At 33.7% G+C, this 19,548-nt stretch overlaps 1 pseudogene; it reads left to right on the top strand.

Annotated features, from left to right (window-relative positions):
• The first annotated feature begins 459 nt into the window (after positions 1-459).
• Positions 460-1,466, top strand: LOC129480204 (glyceraldehyde-3-phosphate dehydrogenase-like; annotated as a pseudogene).
• The last annotated feature ends 18,082 nt before the right edge of the window (positions 1,467-19,548 follow it).

The following is a 19,548-nucleotide window of genomic DNA, read 5'->3' as shown; positions in this document are numbered from 1 at the left end:
AATTGAAGGCCAACACCACACCAGGTGTAAAAAACATCAAATTACCAAATTTTAAATGTTAAATTTTCCTCTAATGTTTTAATGAATGTCAACATACAATCAACTAATTTGGAATTGCTGTGGGTGAGTTGCTAGAGAAACATGAATATTTGGAAATTTATTCAACTCAAAATTTTTTCCCAAGACAGACAATTTAGGAGAGCAATTAAAATCATTTGCAAGAGTGAGAGTGGCAACCTGCATTTCAGTATACTGTACCAATGTGGTCATTTTTTTCCCCAGCTCATCACTGCCCCCTAGGTGAAATGAACTGTTAATAATCCAAGGAAGCTTTTAAAATCATTTAAGGCATTTTGGTTTGTACTTGTAATCATTAAGAACAATTTCAGGCTTCTGCTCTTCTGGTTCGACAGACAGCTGCATCTTCTCATGTATCACTAGCCGCTTCCCTGAGACACCATGGTGAAGGTGAAGGCCAGAGTCAATGGATTTGACTATATTGGGCACCTGGTCACCAGGGCTGCTTTTAATTCTGGTAAAGTGGATATTGTCACCATCAATGATGCCTTCATTGACCTCACCAACATAGTCTACATGATCTAGTATGATTCCACACATGGCAAATTCCATGGTACAGTCAAGGCTGAGAATGGGAAGCTTGTCATCAATGGAAATCCCATCATAATCTTCCAGGACCAAGATCCTTCCAAAATCCAATGGGGTGATGTTGGCACTAAATATGTTGTGGAGTCCACCAGTGTCTTCACCACCATGGAGAAGGCTGGGGATCATTTGCAGGGGGAGCCAAAAGGGTCATCATCTCTGCCGCCTCTAGTGATGACCCCGTGTTTATGATGGGCGTGAACTATGAGAAATATGACAACAGCCTCAAGATCGTCAGCAATGCCTCCTGTACCACCAACTGCTTAGCACCCCTGGCCAAGGTCATCCATGACAACTTTGGCATTGTGGAGGGACTCATGACCACAGTTCATACAATCACTGCCACCCAAAAGACTGTGGATGGTCATTCCAGGAAACTGTGGCATGAAGGCCTGGGAGCTCTAAAGAACATCATCCCTGCATCTACTGGCATTGTCAAGAACATGGGCAAGGTCACCCTGAGCTGAACGGGAAGCTCACTGGCATGGCCTTCTGTGTCCCCACCGCCAACCTGTCAGTCGTGGACCTGACCTGCTGTTTGGAAAAAACTGCCAAATATGATGGCATCGAGAAGGTGGTGAGGCAGGCATCGGAGGGCCCACTCAAGGGCATCCTGGGCTACACCAAGCACCATGTTGTTTCCCTCTGACTTCAACAGCAACACCCACTCTTCCGCTTTCAGTGCTGGAGCTGACATTGCCCTCAACAACCACTTTGTCAAGCTTATTTCCTGGTATGACAATGAATTTGGCAACAGCAACAGGGTGATAGACCTCATGGCCCACTTGACCTCCAAAGAGTAAGACCCCCAGACCACCAGCCCCAGGGACAGCATGAGATAAAAAAGAGGCCCTCAGCTGCTGGAGAGTCCCTGCCACATTCAGTCCCCCACCACACTGAGAATCTCCCCTCCTCACAGTTTCCAAGCAGACCCCTTGAAGAAGGAGGGGCCTAGGGAGCCTCACCTTGTCACGTACCATCAACAAAGTCCCCTGTGCTCAGCCAAACAAACAAACAAACAGAACAATTTCAGCTGCAAATAGAGAACAAAATTTCCTCATATTATTTAGATGTTGGGAGGTAGGTCCTTATCATTATAAGTTATTTCTGATTTTAAAATATCATCAAAACCTCAGGTGTATATTTTGTATGTTGTCATTTTCTGCATGCCAGAGTTACCACAATATTTCTAGGAGTTTCAGACACATCGAGGCATCAATTCAATTTTTTAAAAATCTCCAAAGGAAGAAGAAATGTTGTGTTTACATAGTCTTATCTGAACCCTGTAAACAACTTCTTCTAATGTGTGTTTGTTCGTAACGGTGCCACATGCTCATGGAAAAACAGGCACAGGCAAAGAGAATAGCATACTTATGGGGTTGTGGGCTTCTTCTGTGAAACACACAATAGAGTGAAGGAGAATGCAAATCTGTATGAATTTTGAAATTCTGTAAGGACATAGGATGGGAAAGTGGATGCTTAGTAAGCAATAAATAACGTACACTACAGAATCATAACTAACACTTCATTACTTGACACTATTGGCTTAGGAAGATAAAATGTTACAATTTAAAATACAGTGTTTTTTAAATATTTAAGTTATTTTTACCAGCTGTGTTTGTTTTTCAGTGTTTTTCTTTTGTTTTATTCAAGTGAAAGTTTTTGTTATATTCACATGAAAGTTGTATTTGAAAAAGTTTTCTGTACCACTCTTTTAACATCAACTTTATTTAGAACTCAGTGCCTTAGGGGACATTTGTTTTTAAAGAGGAGGAGACCATTCAACTGAGCTTAGGTTAAAAATGGACTTCTGTATGATTTTTATATTCATATAAGGGATTTTTATTAGGCAATATAGTCTCAAAGATGCTGCATGTATTATTTGGAAGGGGAACAGTTTGAGGAATTAGTTCTGAAAATCATTTTATGATTAAATACATCACTTTAAAGAAAATAACAAAATGCAAGGTACCATCATAAAATAAAGAATGCCCAAAAATTGTAATAATAAAATTATCAGAATATGAACAGGGCTAGAAAAAAAAAAGACTTAGTAGAACAAAATAGAAAGCAGAACCAACCTATACATGTATGTAGAAAGTTCGTCATTTGTATGGTGGTATTTCAAATTTGTGGAATCTAGATCAGTGAATTTGAATAAAAAATACTGGCTGAATTCCAGCTGGAAATGCTGGACTGTCCACTTAATATTTTCATTCTAATAGGCATCTTAACATCACAAGTTCAAAACAGAGTTCACGATTTCTTTCAATCTATCCTTTCCCATTTTAATAAATAACAAAACTCTCTACTTGATTACTCAAAATAAAAATCTTAGGGTCTTCCTAGATTCTTATCTTTTCTGCATTTCAAACATTAGGTAAACCAATTACATTGAAAGAGATAACTGTTGTCATTTAAAAATGAAGTATATCTATAAAATTGTATATGGTAGCCCCTGCTTAGCCATGGGGGACACATTTCGAGACCCCCAGTGGCTGCCTGAATCCAAAAATAATACCAAATTTAATGTATACTACATATACTATGTTTCTTCGTATAATACATATCTGAAAAAGTTTAATTTGTAAATTAGGCACAGTAAGAAATTAACCATAACTAATGATAAGATAGAATAATTATAACAATATACAGTAATGAAAGCTACATGAATGTAGTCTCTTTCTGTCTCAAAATATTTTATTGTACTGTCTTCGCCATTCTTCTTCTCTTAATCTGTCAATCTGATCACCAAGAGGACTACTGAGTGACTCATGGGCAGGTAGCATGGACAGCGTGGATATGCTGGGCAAAAGAATGATTCACTAAGTGACGAAGGGGCGGGAGCCAGACAGTGAACTTTCTGATGAACAACGTGCAATTTAAAACTTATGAACTGTTGGCCAGGTGCGGTGGGTCACGTCTGTAATCCCAGTATGTTGGGAGGCCGAGGAGGGTGGATCACTTGAGGTCAGGAGTTTGAGACCAGCCTGGCCAATATGGTGAAGCCCCGTCTCTATTAAAAATACAAAAATTATCCCGGCATGGTGGCTCACACCTGTAATCCCAGCTACTCTGGAAGCAAAGAATCGCTTGAACCTGGGAAGCGGAAGTTGCAGTGAGCCGAGATTGCACCACTGCACTCCAGCCTGAGTGTCACAGTGAGACTCCATCTCAAAATAAACAAATAAATAAATGAATAAACCATGAATTGTTTACTTCTGGGATTTTCCATTTAATATTACTAACCGTGGTTGACCAGGGGCAACAGAAGCCGTGGATAATGGGGGCTATTGTACACAAAAATTACCATGATAGAGTTTTACGCAGTACAAACAAAAAACAAAATAACACAATTCATTTATATGTAGTTTTATGTAGAAAGTCTTAAAATAATTGTGACTAGAATTAAATGCAGTAGATTACTATTAGTAATTATTTCTGATGTGACAGATGTGGTGTTATATACTTAGTTTATCACTTTCTCTTCCTAGACACACAAGAAGATATTTCTCAGCCTTTCTTGCAGTTATACTGAGTCCATGTACTTGGGCCGTACACAGGATGTGGGATGAAAGCAGTGAAAGACATTTCCACTACTGGTCCTCTTAAAAATTCTAATACAAACTTCCAGTAATGACCTTGGAGACCCTATGTTCCAGATTGAGAAGTTAAAAGACAGACAAGGGCTACATAGCCCATATCAAGTTTTGGGTGAGTGAGAAATAAATATTGATTATGCTAAGACATTGATTAGTATATCTTAGAAGTAGGATAATGAGAGCATTTATTTCCTAATGTATATATTATTAAATTCCATGTTGTAACAAACCCGCAAACTACAGTGACTGTATTGTTCCACCATACAGTATACTTTTTATTGCGTTTAACAAAACAAAACATATAGCATGAGACCTACCCATTTCACAAAATTTTAAGGTTACAGTACCATATTGTTAGCTATAAGCACAGTTTTACAACATTATCTCTACAACTATTTTATCTTGCGTGACTGAAATTTTATACCCATTGAACAGCAAATCCCTATTTCCCTCTCCTCCCAGTTCCTGGGAACCACTGTTGTCCTTTCTGCTTCTGTGAGCTTGATTACTTTAGATATCTCATAGAAAATTTAGTATATGCATACAACAGTCTACTAGTCATAAAAGAAGGAAACCTGTCACATGCACAACAGGCATGAATCTTGAGGATGCTATGCTAAGTGAAATAAGCCAGTGCATTTTTTTAAACTTTCTGTTGGATCTCTGTAGATGAAAGCCCCCAAAAATACACCTAAAAGTTATTTGTTCCCATCTATATGTATATTCATCCTATATTTGTTATTTTATTTATTCTTTGAAACACTTATATTTTATTTTTCACTAAATTGTACAGATTCTGCCTCTAACATTACTTATCCCTGTTAAATCTTTCTCTCCTCTGCATTTCAATCCCTACCATTTTTGTTCAGCCTCTAATCTTCTGTTGTCTGAACTTGTGCAAAAGCCTTGTTCCCAGTTTCTGTCCGTGCACATGCCTCACCTATAACTGAGACCAGATTGATTACTATGGAAAGCAAATCAACTTATGTCACCTATTCATTTAACGAGTTTATTTGACTCCCAAGTTTTCATAGTATATTTTAAAAACCTTTGTAATTTATTCTCAGTCTACTTTTGTGCCTTCATCTCAATACCAAATTTAAATGTCACTGTTTCTTTGAAGTATTTTCTCATTAACAAAAATAATTATTTTCTTTCTTTCTAACTGCATGTAAACTATAGCTTTACCATACAGTTTGTAATACTGTTATAATTTTTTTCTTTCTGCTGGTTTATTGAATGGAAACAATGAAAGTGTCTTATTTATCAGTTTACTAGTTACAGTGTAGGCAATGTAGCTTAAGCACCTTAGGTATTAAAATGTGCGTGCTGTTTACCTATGTAACAAAACTGCACATCCTGCACATGTACCCTGGAACTTAAAATAAAAGTTGATGAAAAATAAAATAAAATATTCTTATGGCAAGTTAAAAAAAGTGTGTGTTAAACAAATTGTTGAATTCTTCATTCACTCTAGAAGTTCCCTTTTTATGTTGAAATAAATTCAAGGGTGTTCTAGTGTTTTACCACCAGCCCCATTATTAATAAATTTTGTATTGCAGTGTGTCATATTAGTTGTTTGCTTTGACTAAGTGAATATGTTACAGAATCCTTATTCATTGAGTTAAATTTAATTTATAGTTTAACTGTGCCTATGACAATGTCTTATTAAAACATACATAATGTAAAAGAAAAAACCTAGGTTTGTACTTTCTTGACCAAGAAAATCTAAAACGTGCATTTATAAGCATAATGTAGAACTATTTTTATTTGAAAAAATAAAATTATATATATCTTACAAGTAGTGAAACAAGGTTAATTCATTCTTATCTGTCCTCCTCACCATTTATTACTCATAAGCCATTTATATTATTTGCTTCCCTGTAACTTCTCTACTTGACAACATATAATAATAACAACTATAATAAAATTATCTGTTTCCATACTAAGGCATATTAACTTCTGCCTTCCATGTTCTGTGGAATCTCATGCCAAAGGCCTTTTTGAGCAATTGGGTCTTGACTGCTGCAGCTTGATGATAGATTCAAAACGATCTAATGTAGAATGACAGTTGGAAATCAGAGACAGTGTGCAATATAGAAGCCATATTTTTCTCAATGTCACCATGAATTATTTATGTAACTCAAAATATTTTATTTCAGGTTCAAAATAAATAAATCTGCTTTAAAAACAAATTTAATAAGCTTATTGTATATTGTAGTTATCTGATACATTTGGGTATTTATTTACGTGTGTAATTATCATGAAAATCTGAGAATCTGAGAGAGGATTTATTTTCTAGAAATTAAGCCCACTGCAATGAAATCTCCTTCTAGGTGTTCTAATACTTTTCCTTATAAACATCTTATTACCTTGCATTGATATGTTATATCAAATTTTGAAATGAGCGTCATCTTCTAATTTTATTGGAGAACTAAATATTCTAGCCACTGAAAACAATTTATGAGAGGATTTCTTTTAAAATTCTGTAAGGCTGATGCATCTAATTATCTCAGTTTCTTTCTTTTAAAAATGTATTTGACACAAAGAGAAAAAATAAGTAAAAACATATATGAAAGACAAAGACAGGTGTCATATTTTCTTTACTCAGAAAAAATAACTTAAAATGAAAGGCAGTATCAGTTAATTTAGAGAAAAGCAAGGATGAATTTAGTCAATAATTAGCTATTTTGCTTAATGTCTTTATTATTGTTTAAGGCAGTATTTACCTCTGCCTTTAGCAATCTTAGTTTCAGGAAAAAAGAGACATACCTTTACATTTATGAAAAATATAAATTCCAATCCATTTCAAGAAGCTAAATATATGATTATCCCTCACAGGTATACATTAAAAATTTGAAATTCTGACAATTAAAAATAAATATTAGCTACATGCCTTATGTTTTGTCAGTCTGAATATTTATGATATGATTTTTTTAATCCAATATGCTTGTAATAAAATTGTCCATTATGTGTAATTTGGGGAAGCTAAGACTTGCACTGTATTTTTCATTCTTGTTCTTTTTGGAAATGATTGGATAAAGCCTTCACATTACCCAAAGCTCTCTGGCTACACATAACCCTGACAGTGGGATATCAACTTCCGCTCTCCTGTAATTGATCTGTTGTAATCTCAGGCACAGTTTCCATCGTGTTTTTGCTGCCTTCTTTGGGAGGCTTAATGCTGTTCCTGGAGTCAGTGGCTGATTGTCCCACTGTGGCCTTAGCAATGGAATATTGACTTTTCTTTGCTATTTTCTACAAGTATGGGATGGGATAAATTGCAGTTACTAAAAGTAGTCATTGTTGGCCTGGCACAGTGGCTCACGCCGGTAATCCCAGCACTTTGGGATGGCGAGGTGGGCGGATCACTTGAGGTCAGAAGTTCCAGACCAGTCTGGCCAACTTGGTGAAACTCCATCTCTACTAAAAATAAAACAAACAAACAAACAAAAAAACTCAAGCATGGTGGTGCATGCCTGTAATCCCAGCTACTTGGGAGGCTGAGGCAGAGAATTCCTGGAACCTGGGATACCGAGGTTGCGGTGAGCTGAGATTGCGCCACTGCACTCTAGTCTGGCCAACAGAACAAGACCCCATCCAAAAAAAAAAAAAAAAGAAAAATGTAGTCATTCTTGCAAACTATACACCATATACACCAAATAAATGCTAAAAGCCTTTTCTCAGTCTTCCTGTGCTTAATACCATACCTCCACGTGTCAGGGAGCAACTCACTGACCTCAATCTCATCTGACCATCAATGATCTCCAGGGATTTTCTTAATACCCATCCTAGTCTCAACTGGGCATTTGGTCTTAAAATAAAGAGTTTTCTTTTCCTTCCCCAAGATTAGTGGGCATAACAAGATTGACCCATTAAAGCGGACTCTTCCAGAAGTAATGAACAGAATTCCTAAAGAAAAGCCAATGTTTTCACTTTTAAAAGCTAATCTCTTTTTATTTACTAAAAATGAATTAGTTTTTTCTTTTGGCTTCAGAAGAATAATACATACAACTCATGTTTACAAAATTGCTTATCATAGTTTTACTTTGGTAATTATCACAATGTAGAAGTAAACATAATGCTAAAATTACAAAGGCTAGGCTGGGTGTGGTGGCTCACGCCTGTAATTCCAGCACTTTGGGAGGCTGAGGCAGGCAGATCATTTGAGGTCAGGAGTTCAAGACCAGGCTGGCCAACGTGGCGAAACTCCCGTCTCTACTAAAAATACAAAAATCAGCCAGGCATGGTGATGGGCACCTATAGTCCCAGCTACTAGGGAGGCTGAGGCAGGAGAATTGCTTGAACCTGGGAGTCGGAGGTTGCAGTGAGCAGAGATCGTGCCCCTTCTACTCCAGCCTGGATGACTGAGCGAGACTTTGTAACAACAACAACAACAACAACAATGTAACAAAAGCTAATCGACAATTAAAATAACGTTGTGATAAAAGACTCTTTAAGATTATTTTTGACTTGAACCTTATTGAAAATGGTGTTGACTCTGTCTGAAGACTTTTGAGGACAAACGTCATTTTATAACACATATATTTTAATTGCATTGCCTGGCATGATGCTGTGTGTCTGCTCAGTCCTGTTCTCAGCCCCTCTTCTAAAAAAAAAAAAAAAAAAAATTCTTTTTGGACTACATAGAACTGACTATCATTGTAAACCATATCACTCAATCTGAATTTCTAGAAAGCTTCTATTTCTTTTAATATCTGCTGTATAAAATGGTGTCAAAATGTTTCATAGTCATTTATTATGTGTTGAATGGCGTTCCTCCCGAAAAAAAGATATGCCTAACTCCTAACACCTGGTACCTGTGAATGTAACCTTATTTGAAAATAGGGTCTTTGCAGATATACTTCTTAAGATAAGGTCATCTTAGATTGATGACCTCTAAATTCAAAATGAGATCCTTATATGAGAGCACAGTGGGATGTTTGAGACATATACATATAGAAGAGTGAGACAAAGTGGAAGATCAAGTGAGGACAGTGGCAGAGATTATTTACTCAGCTACAAGCCAAGGAACACCAAGGAATGCCAGCAGAAACCAGAAGCTAGGAAAGAGTCAAGGGACCTTGCCTTTTAGAGCCTGCTGAGGAACCAACCTGCCAATGCCTTGATTGTTAGTCTTCTACCTTCCAGAAGTGTGAGAGAATACATTTTTGTTGTTATAAGCTACCATGTTTTGGCAATTTGTTACAACAGTCCTGGCAAACGACAGGTAATAAAACCTCATTCTCTGTTAAGTCTACACCATCACTCTTGGTATTTAATTTTGCTCTCACAACCTAAACTTTCATCTCCATATAGCTAAACAGCACTTGTGTATCTATATCTGAATCCATCTGAGTAGTACTACAATCCTACAAAACTCAACTTGCCCAGCACTCCTTTTAACTCTCTCTCATCATTTTACATGAAAACATTTATTTCAATTATAATGTTTTTGTTAAAATACTATAATATGTATCTTATTTGAAGGGAGAGGAGGGTCGGGGAAGAAGGAAGGAGCTATAGTATGTATTTTTAGCAAATTGTTTAAAACCCAGAATTATTTTTCTTTAATACTGTTATCAAATTGTTCATCAACTCTGGTCATTTCTGTCTCCTGAAGGTTTGAAATTGCCAGTCCTGTCTATTACCACAAACAGAATGAATGTTTGGATTTCCAATATATCTTGAAAGGGCATTTATAACTGCTTGAATTTAAATTAATTTTCAGATTTTAAAATTATCTTAAAGGCTTTTGTAAGTAGTTACAGAACTTTGATTTAGTTTTTCTTTTTTTCATTTACGTTTCCTTTTCCTTTGAAATTTATCATGATATTTGGTGTACAGACAGTTGTAACTTGTTTTTTCCATATTGTAAGCCATTTGCCCCAGCACTGGTTTTAAATAGAGTTGTTTTCCTAAAAAATTTGGAATGCCACATTTAATATATGCTGTATTTTTATGTACTTATTCTAGTTATTACTAATTATCATTATGAATTTTGCTGAGATATTGCTTTAACCTAGTCATATCAATATGTGCCGTCGTCCTCAAATAATGGTTGTTTTCTAAAAGTCATAAAATATTTTTATTTCTCCTTTGACTAAAATGTAACTAATAATTGGATTTTTTGTTTGGTTTTGCTTTGCTTTGTTTTGAACTTTTACTTTTCTTTGACGTTCCAGGTATAATAATTTTTGTATTCCAAGTACAAGCATTTAGATATTTTAATCAAAATAGAGTTTATTGCCATATAGTCAGAGAATTCTATTTTCAAAAATAGTGTATTTGCAAAAAAGATTTTCTTTATAATTGAATATTTGCTAAATTTTTGAGAGTATTTCATATGCATTTGAAAAGAGGTCTATTTTCTATTGTTAGATCTGGAGTTTGATATATAAGAACATTTTCATTAACTTTTCTTTATAAGTTCTATATACATACTGACTAAGTGCTATGATTGTGTATGAGTTGGACTGAGAGAGATAGGAAGTTTTATATAATTTAACATTTGTCTGTCTTCTTGAATCTACTCAAATTTTTGCTTTATGAAAATCACTGGTGAGTTATTTAGTGCATAATTATTAATAACTGTTAAATGTTTCATATGAAAGTCACCTTTTGCCTTAGAAAATATTCTTCATTTTCACAGGTGCTTTGGCTTGAGTCTACCTTGTTTGGTATATGAAAATATTGACTGCATTTGCATTCTCCTGTTGTAACCTTGTATGTCCGTTTTTTGTGACCTTTCTAGTTGTAGTTTCAGATGTACCACTATTATACAGAATAGGTTTCACTTCATTAATCAACCTAAAATATTATGTTAGTAAGTTAAGCTTTTAAATCTATTTATATTAAAGTTATATTTGGAGTCAGTGATGTGATATGGTTTTATGCTTATGTGTATGTATATGAGGATATCTGTGTATATATATATATAGAGAGAGAGAGAGTACATATATATGTATTCAAGTGATCAAGGCATTATTTCGTTAGTTTTCGTCTTCTTTGTTATATTTAGGAAAGTAGTTTTCTCTTTTATGCTACCATTTTTTTCTTTCTATAAAGATAATCTGAAATATCTGTTACCCATCCTCATTTCCCACATATTATAGAGTGATATCTGTATTTATTTCTCTTTATATGCAGGAAGCTGTTAGCAAACTTGTTATAATTTTATGTAATCTTATTTTTCTTTCCTCATTTTTAAATCCTTCTAATTTTTGTTTTAGACTACACATCGTCTATATACTATATTGACTTTTTTATTCCCGTCATTAACATTTCTATTTAAATATATTCTTATCCACCCCTAGACATTATGTCAAAGCTTCTCCTATCATATCCTGTTTACATGAGCTCATTACTTAGACTTCACAGAAAGTACTCATGGAAATATAATTGCTGCATGTTTAAAATTATTTGTCTTTGAACTTTATTCCTGTAATTCTGTTTGACTAGATTTTAATCTGTGTCTCCCTATATTTTCTTTAGTATGTTTGCTTCATTGTCTGCAGATATCAATTGTCTATATGTCTGATGTTAATCTGCTTTTTGCTTTTTATTTTCTTTTAAATACTACATATTTTTACCTGAATGCTTCCTCTTTTTTCTTCCTTTTTTGTTTAAATTTTGATTAATTTTACTAGACTATTATCAGTGACTTCTATTCTTGATTAGTTTTTCTAATTCACCATTGTGTAATTTCAATATTTATGGTTGTGTTATTTAAGGAATTTTTCTAGAACTGTATATTTCAGAGTTTCTTCTGCTTTATTTGGTTTTCTTTATTTGAATTCCAATTAAACATACATTTTTGTGTCTTGCTTATATTCTATGTAAGTTATGGATCTTTTTTATTTTATTAAACTTTGATTTGATTGTTTGTTTTCATTTTCCCTCTCTATATTCTCTCTTTAGCCTCGATTTTTCTTATTATTCATTTCACGATGAAATTAATTCATTTTTTATAAGTTGGTTGTCAGTTCTAAAACAAGTTTTTTCCATTAATTTCAAAGTATTATCTAAGCTCTAACAATTCAGTTTCCAAACCCTCCTCCTTTTTGGTTTTCTCGTATCTAATGTTTGCTGTCTTTCATTCATGCTTTTATGTGTATGTCTAGTATTCCATTCAGAATGCAGAAACTCAGTTGTGTAGGTAACTGTTTTTAGTAACTTGTTAGGTTATTATAATATAATCATCATAGCTTTCTTTACTTCTCTCTTATTTTCAACAGAGAAGATGAAGTCAATGTGAACCTACATTGGTGACTACATAGCTAAAATCATTCATATTCTAAAGTTTGTAAGAAGAATATCTTTTACAGTGTATTTTTTAAAAATTTTGAGGGTGGTCTGTATTCTATTGTTTTGTTGTTGCTGCTTGCCTATTTTCAATATATGTTTACATGTGAGCATTTGAAGAGATTTAAATAACACATCCTTATTATTATTTTATTGCAGTTAGAAGTATCCCTCCCTAAGTATAAAAATTAAATTTAAAAATTGATGTTACTAGGTTCAGTTTCTTATTTGAATATCTTAAGTTAATTTTAAGAATGTTCAATTTACACAATATCAGAAAGTCTATATTCTGTTATTTATGTATTTATTTTCTTTAAATTATTAAAAATGATGAACATCATAATTATTATTATGGCCCACGAAATAATAATTTCTGAAATAATGTTTTGTACATACATTTATAAAAGAGGAATTCTATATTCCTGAACCACAGGCATTGATATTATAACAATCATTTATACCTGTAACAAAAATTTAATTTTTGTAAGAAACATGCTCAGCCCATATATACAAGTTGAACTGTACCTTTTAATGTTAATACATATTGGAAGCTGACAATTTCAAATAATTAAACAGTAAATCATAAACACACACAGGTAATACACAGAGAATGGGTCATGGCCATTTTTATAAGAATGCTCGCGAGATCATTACCCAGCCTTAAAAGACATTTAGTTTACAACATTATGCCAATGGTAACAACTGAAATTATTTATTTATATTTTAAAGTATATTATTACACTGCTAAAATTAGTTATTTAAATGATTTCTATTTAAAATCTGGATTTATATTCATTTTGACATTTACTTTTTGGGGACATTTTTCTTTCTTTTTTATGATTTGCTTTTAAAATGGTAATCTTTTTCTTCCAGATTATTTTATCTAGTCTTACTCTGGAAACTTTGTAACATTAATAATACTGCTTTCACTGTTCCTCAGAATGTATTTTCCTTTTATACATTTCTTATCTTTTTCCTCTGACTTCTTTTCTGCATTCTTGGCCATTCCTATACATTAGCTTGTGATAAAATCCCACCTAGACCTTTTGCCTAAATTCACACCTGATTCTCCAGCAACCTATCAGATAGCTGTACTAGTTTATCTTATTAAATATTCCCCTCAAACTACCATACTGAAAGTTGAACTCAATACCTTATTCAACAGGCTGTCCTCTTTCTTATGAACTCATTTTTACTCATTCAAGTTATTTAAGTCAGAAGCTTGCAATTCATTTTTATCACTCTCATATGTATTCTTTCCTATAATTATGGTAATTTTAATTCCGACATATGGAAATCTTTGAAAGTCATCTTCACTCATTTCCTACATTTTGCAAAAACCATAATTCAGTCCCTCATTATTGCTTTCTTGGATTATCACAACAGTGCTCTTACCTGATCTTCTACCTGTCTCCAATATTAATCTTCTCTAATCAATTCTTCGCATTGCAGACAGTGTGCACTTTTAAAACTTCAATCAGATTATATTGTTCCTCACTTAAAACTGTTTTATTGTCTCTCTCTGCTCTCATTACAATATCCAGAATTCTGCATATGACTGACCTGACCCTTTAGAATGTTATAGCTGCTTCCAGCCTCATTTCTGTCAATCTCCCCTTCCCATGCCCTATGCAAAATAAAATCACAATGAAAAACATTCACTTTCAGAAAGGGTATTATGTTTATTGTTGCCTCTAGGTCATTTTTTTTTTCTGCTGAATCTTCTTCAAATGTCCCAAATGTGAATAATTCTTAGTTTTCTTTATGTGTTAGCTTTGACAACATCTTCCATGAGAATACTACTTTAACTGCAAGTCTGTGTTATCTGCCCTCTGTATTTACAGTATACTAATACTCAGCACACAACTTTTTCATTTTTTTCTTTTCTTGTATCCCTTAATTGTTCATAAAGTTATTTATGTACCTGCACATTTTTATATCCCCAATGACTAGCACAATGCCTGGACCATAGGCACATGACAAATAATATTTTCAATAAATTAACAACACCCTTGGAGATGATAATTTCACACTAACAATGGAATTCACTTCCTCCCATTTATCATCATTCAATAAGTGAGAGAAATGTGATTATCCAAAATAACACATAAATAGAATTAGAAAATACTAGAACTGATAAGAATGAAATGCTAAACCAGTAACAGTGATTGTATCTCTGAAGAAAGTTGGATAAAAGAATATGAAAGTAAAAGAGATTTTAAGTTTTTACTGTATTTAAAGAAGTTATTATTAGATAATATTTTAGGTAATATTTAAAATACAAAAGTGGAAGAAACTCTAAATGTGATACACTGAGTCACCTGACTAGATGCAAAACTATTTAATGCTGGGTTCCTATTTAATATGCTCATTTTTCCAGTCTGAAGGCCAAAGAAAACATGCAAAAGCTTATTTTTCAGGGTTCATACAAAAACTCATGTGGTCTTCATGTTCAGGCATTTGTTATTGCTGTAGCTAAATGTATCTGGAAGCACAGATGTTGAACTGAATTTATACTCTGCTGTAGCTTCCTGTGTTGTGGTAGTCTTGTGTCCTTTGGTTGATTTGAGCATCCACTTACTCAAAAAAGGCTTGTCCTGGCACAGAAATAATGTTTCAATTTAAAGGAGGAAATGGAATAGGTATTCTCAATTTCATTCCTTTGGACAAGTCATGTTTCTTCAATTATTCTCTGTGTCCTGGTCTCCTTTTTTCATTTAAACTCCAGGAATATGAGTAAAAGATAAAAAAATGACAAGATAAAAAAATAGTAACATGGAAAAAGAGAATGAACGAACAAGAAAGAATAGAAAAAGAGATACAAAATGTTTTAAAGAAAGAAAAAAGGCAAGTCAATAAAAGAAAAAAACAGATTATCCAAACACATGCAAAACACACGCACAACCAGACTACTCCCATGACTACTGTCTCCCCAAATTCCCAATTAACCTATATTAGTGACAGCCATAAAAAATCAGATCTTGATATACAGAATTGAAGTATTGTGATTTTTATTTTTCATTTTATATGTGCATGGAACATATATTGAAGTAGGCCATATCTCACACTCTGAGCCATAAAACAAACCTCAAAAAATTCATAGTAAGTCATATCATACACAATGTATTCTGTGACCTGTGATCACAATGGAACAATACTAGAAATCAGTAACCGAAAAATAATTCAAAAATTTCCAAAGACTAAGCCGAGACCAGCTCAGTAGGGGAGACCCTAAACCAGCGGCACTAGAGGAATTAAAGACAAACTCACAGAAACATAGAGGTGTGGAGTGGGAAATCAGGTGTCTCACAGCCTTCAGAGCTGAGAGCCTCAAACAGAGATTTCCCCCGTATTTATTAACATCAAGCCAGTGATAAGCATTGTTTCTACAGATGATAGATGAACTAAAAGTATTCCTTAAGGGAAACAAAGGGATGCACCGAAATAAAGGGATGAGTTTGGCTTGTTTTCTGCAGCAGGAGGATGTCGTTAAGGCACAGATCACTCATGCTATTGTTTGTGGTTTAAGAACACCTTTAAGCGGTTTTCTGCCCTGGGTGGGCCAGGTGTTCCTTGCCCTCATTCCGGTAAACCCACAACCTTCTAGCATGAGTGTCATGGCCATCATGAACAGGTCACAGTGCTGCAGAGATTTTGTTTATGGCCAGTTTGGGGGCCAGTTTATGGCTAGATTTTGGGGGGCCTGTTCCCAACAGACTAAATACATAGTTCTACATAATCTACGGGTCAAAGAGAAAGTCTTTAGTAAAATTCAAAAATACAATGAACTAAATCAAAATGAATATATCAAAACTGATGGGACATATCTAAATAATTTCTACAAGGGAATACTATAACAATAAATGCTTTCATTAAGAAAGGGAGAGTCTCAAATCAGTAACCTAAGATCAGAAATCATGGACATTTAAAGCAGAAAATCAAGAAAAGTAAATGTTAACAGCTGGCTATTTGAAAAATATCAACACAGTTTGCACACTTCTGGCAAAACTAGCAAAGAAAAAGACAGAAGGCACAATTTACTTGTATCAGGAAAGAAAAAGCAGATGTCACTATAGACCCTGCAAATACCAAAAGGACAAATCTACACACATAAATTTGATAATGTAGTAACACGGACAGATTCTTCAAATGATACAAATTACTAAATTTATCAAATATGCAACAGATAATTTGAGTAGCCTTAAAACTCTAAAGGAAATTGAATTCCTAGTTAAAAATCTGTTGAAAAGAAATCTTTAGGTCCTGATTGTTTCACTGCTGAATTCTGCTAAATATTTAAATAAGAATTAACATCAATTCTTCAAAATTTCTTCCACAAAATATGAGAAGGAAGCATTTCCCAATTCGTTATTTGAAATTAGTATTACCCCAATATAAAAACCAACAAACACAAAATAAAAACAAAGAAAAAAACTGCAGGCCAATTACCAACATAGACCAAAAAAACATTTAAAAATATTTTCTATTTAAATATAATTATGTTAGTGTAATCAGGATTAATTGCACTAATGCAAGGTTTGTTCAATATTCCAAAATTAATCAATGTAATCCACAATATAAATAGGCTTAGGAAGGCAAATGATATATCAGTTGAGAACAAAACTGTAAAATTCTATACCATTTTAGATAAAGACCATCAGAAACATAAACAGAATAACTTTTTCTAGTTAGTAAAATTACCTACAAATACCTACAGCCAATATTATACTTAGTGATGAAAGACATAGTGCTTTACCCTTAAGATTTGGAATAAGATAAGGATATCCGCAACGTGTGGCATATTTGGGGTGATGGAATTTTCCTGAAACTTGACTATAGCAATATCATTGTCCCAACAATATTACTGGAGAACATTTGACAAAGGATACACATGATTTGAATGAATTATTTTTACATATGTATGTGAATCTACAATTATCTCAAAACAAAAAGCTTAATTAAATATTGACATGAATCAAATTTCTAATTTTGGATTAATCTACCATTTCCAATTATAATTTCAATATTAAAACTCAGGCAAATCAATATAAAAATGTCAATAAATCTAAAATTGAAATAAACTTACATATTTCCTAAAATATGGGACAGAAGAAGAAAAAACAAAATTATTCTCTAAGCCAAATTTCAGACGAATATTTATTTTGTTGAATCTCTGTATTGGAATGTATTTTTATATTTACACAATAAATAAATTTTTAAAATACACAACTGATCAACTTCCTCTAAGCTGTACTCCAGCGTAAAGACAAACACATGTTATAACTTTCCAGTATTTTGTCATTGAACACTTTATTGTGAATTACAAAGTTACTCATGAACCTGTGAATGCGTAAAGTGTTGAAAAGCCTTTTTTCTGCCATCATTTAATAAAATATAGACATGTAGGCCGGGCGCGGTGGCTCACGCTTGTAATCCCAGCACTTTGGGAGGCCGAGGCGGGCGGATCACGAGGTCAGGAGATCGAAACCAAAGTGAAACCCCGTCTCTACTAAAAATACAAAAAATTAGCCGGGCGTGGTGGCGGGCGCCTGTAGTCCCAGCTACTCCGAGAGGCTGAGGCAGGAGAATGGCGTGAACCTGGGAGGCGGAGCTTGCAGTGAGCCGAGACTGCGCCACTGCACTCCAGCCTGGGTGACAGAGCGAGACTCCGTCTCAAAAAAAAATAAAAATAAAAAAAAATAAAATATAGACATGTTTTTCTTATATTTTCTCCTCTCATCATTTCAAATATTAAGCCAGACCCATTTGTCCTTCCCTTATTCAAAGCTTGTTTTTCTGGGATAAAACATGAAAACATTAAAAGTAGCTGGTTTTTCTTTTCTTTTTAGAAAATCTGAGTCTTAATGGTTGGGTTTTTGTAGAAAAATTACTTTGAAACAGAAATGTGCACAAATTATAAATATACGGCTCAACACTTTTTTAAAAATACAATGTATATTGAGAAAAAAATACCGATGATATTCTACAGCCAAGCTGCTGCCTTCATAATTCCCTTCCAACTCTAGTTGCCTCCACACAAGGATAACCTCTATTATAATTTATTTTACTGTTGAATAATTTTATCATTTTGAATTGTATACAAGTGAGATCATGTTACTGAATTATTTCACTCAACAACATGTTTGTAAGATTCCTTCATATTTTGTGTCCAATGGTGCATGATCAGTCCTCATTTCTCGAAAGTGTTCTGTGGTACAATATAAGACAATTTCTGTATGTTCTTGATGGAGATTTAAGTAGTTTTCCATTTTAGGTCATTACAGGTAAGTCTGTTACAAATATTCCAGTTTCTTTTTGTTGCTGCTGTTGTTGAACATATGTGTGCCTATCTGTTGAGTATATGCTTCGGGGGGAAGAAATGTCTGATTTATAGAAAGTATGTACATTTGGCTATAGTAGATATGACTCAACAATTTTCAGAAATAGCCATACCAATTAATATTCTCACTATTAGTGCATGAGAGTTCTGGTTGCTCCATGTGTTCACCAACATTCTGTATTTTCCTTCTGTTTGATTTTAGGCATTCTCGTAGGTATGAAGAAGCGCTCGTTTTTTGCTTTCCTTAATTCTCATTTAAAAGAATGTAAACAAAACCAACATTTAATCAGTCATTCAATAATACACTTGAAACTTGTATTAGTGTGTATATATCTCCATATGTTCATAAAAAGTAAAAAAAGTCATAAAATTATATTTCATCTAAAATTACTCTGAAGACTATTAAAAGATATTATTTTTCTTTTTACCATCTTTCATTCTCTGTTAAGTCACAAGAACAAAGATATTGAGATAAATAGTATTCAGTTATTTTGGATTAATTTATGGGAGTCCTTGAGAAGGTAGTTAAGAAAATCATTGAACCATGTAAGTAACCTTTGGAAATTTTATCAAGGGATATCAGTTTTGCTGACCTCACATTTTGTTTGTTTTTAATTTATCTGTAGTACAGAAGCAATA

This window comes from Symphalangus syndactylus, chromosome 4 (assembly GCF_028878055.3).
Source record: "Symphalangus syndactylus isolate Jambi chromosome 4, NHGRI_mSymSyn1-v2.1_pri, whole genome shotgun sequence".
Lineage (NCBI taxonomy): Eukaryota > Metazoa > Chordata > Mammalia > Primates > Hylobatidae > Symphalangus > Symphalangus syndactylus.
This window is presented reverse-complemented; position numbering and strand designations above follow the sequence as displayed.